The following is a 2352-nucleotide window of genomic DNA, read 5'->3' on the forward strand; positions in this document are numbered from 1 at the left end:
AACCCAATAATACTTGTTCTTAGATAGAAAGATTATAGATATATTGTACTCAGAATGAGAAAATAAATCTAAAGCGTTTGGAAAGATCGAGTGGTTGCTAATCAAACATCTAAACATAAAGCATAGACGATGGACCGAAAACCGAACAAGAGAAAGGGAAAAGGAATAAGGTAATTTGCTCTCACTGGAAACAAGAGGAATACGAATCCCGAGGAGAACTCTGGACATAGAGAAAGGTATAGGCGCCGCGCTGGATGCTGGCTCGAATCGCTTCACGGGGCGGAGCACCGTTGCCCTGGAGCTGCACGAATTCCAGCGCAGCCTCCACGGCCTGGCGGTCGGCGGCCGGCGGAGCATGGAACGCCGGTCGGGGCACCCTCGCCGGCGCCGTCGGGGGAGAAGAAGCTGAGGGATTCGATGCCCGGAGGCGGAGAGATCTCCGGAGAGGAAACGAGACGGTGATCTCATGGCGGAAGGGAAAAGTAGGGTTTTATTCATCTTAGCCATTTGTTATGATGATTTGAAAAGTCTAGCGGGTTCCTCTCGACTCCTCTCATCCCTCACCTCCCTGCCGCGTGGGACACACCTCCTGCTCCTGCTGAGGCTCCCTCCGACAGCTACAGGAGTTCTGGAGATCGCAGTGGGTAGCTACAACATGGGGAGGAGAAGCAGGAAGGTGGCGATAGACCAGAGGGCAGCGTCGGTCAGAGGAGGGCGAAGGCGAGGGAGGCGACGTGGAAGAGGAGGTCGAAGGGGGTGCAGGAGCAGGAGGGCGGTGGCAATGTGATGGACCGGGGAGCAGCCGTCAATAGGCGGAGGGGAAGGAGAGGAGGGACGGCAGGGCGACGAGAACGTTCGGAGGGGTGCAGAAAATTACAGTATCATCAGCCCACCCTCACGGTCCTCAACCCTTTTTTTTTTTTTTTCCTTTTCTTTTTTAATGAAATTGAACTAAAAATTTAGGGGATATTCTTTTATATATATATATATATACAATTTTTTTTTTTTTTTTGTGCGTGTGTGTGTATGCGTGTGTGAGCCCTTCAGCTTTTCACCGGGAATAACCCGGCTGCCATGACAGAAATAAAGACCGTTCATTCATTTTAGGATAAACAGCTTCTAGCAAAGATTTTAAGAGGCATCGCAGCTAATCCTTTGTAATGATTAGTCACCAGCAGCGACGGTAGATGTCTAGCACGTGAGAAGCATTGTTGGCTTTGATTGCGACTTTGAAAGGAGTGGAATATTGATAGCTGGGATCTTTATTTGCTGTAGAGTTGATTCATTCCAGGCAATCAAGGGCGTCTGGGCGAGGAGGGGATAATGCGCTAGGCTTCGGCATAGAATATATCAAATTTTAAATAGATCCAACTTAAAATTGATTAAAAATAAATAAAATTTAGACTTAAGATCTGATCTATAATCAGCTCTAATATCTAAAAGTGCAAACATGCATCAAGCTACATTGGACTTGGCTCCAAAACCAAACAAGTTGCTCAAACTTGACTCAAACTCAAGTTGAGCTCAAAATAATTTGTGGGGGCTGAGCACGGATCGGATTCGATTAGATTATGAGAAAAATTTCATCCGATCGAATTCAATTGGATTGAAAAAAATTTAACTCGGTGCCGATCATTTACCATGTATAAACCATTTGAAATTGAAGTGAACGGTTTGTAGCGGGTTTGGATCGATTGTGTCGGTTTGAGCTTCAATATTGATCCAATATTGATTTTAAATCTAATGTTGGCTCACTTAAATTTTTTTTAATCAATTTAATGCAAAAAAGATCTAAACCTTATAAGTTACAAATTTTGAACTTATTTTTGAACATGTACCAAACAAAACAGAAAAAGAAAAGATTTACTCATTTGAAAAGAATTATATCTGAAAATTTTCACTTCCAAATTGTCACAAATTGATATTTTCTATTAACAATTCAACATTAATATTCTCATGAATCCAAATAGATGGAGGAATGCTTTTTAGAATGAAGTATTGAAGTCTAAACGACGTCATTCTAAAATAAAAATGGGTTTGTGAAATAGTATATCGGTCAAGTTTGGTTTCATATGGGTTAAGAGTGTAGGAACCAAATCGACCATAAATAATCGAATTTTTTATAAATTTTTATCTGATTCCATCTGGTTTATATTTTTTAACTGATCGAAATAATATTTATTGGGTCAGATTGAGTGAATTTCTTCGAATTTCGGTTACCTGCTCAACCCTAATAATTTGTTCAAGCTTGACTTAGAACTTTTGTACCATATTTGACTAACAATAGGTGCTCAAGCTTAGCTTGTTTATAAGCTCAGCTCCAAAATGCGTTTGAGCTCGGTTGGTCTCCTA

The sequence above is a fragment of the Elaeis guineensis genome, chromosome 2 (assembly GCF_000442705.2).
Source record: "Elaeis guineensis isolate ETL-2024a chromosome 2, EG11, whole genome shotgun sequence".
Lineage (NCBI taxonomy): Eukaryota > Viridiplantae > Streptophyta > Magnoliopsida > Arecales > Arecaceae > Elaeis > Elaeis guineensis.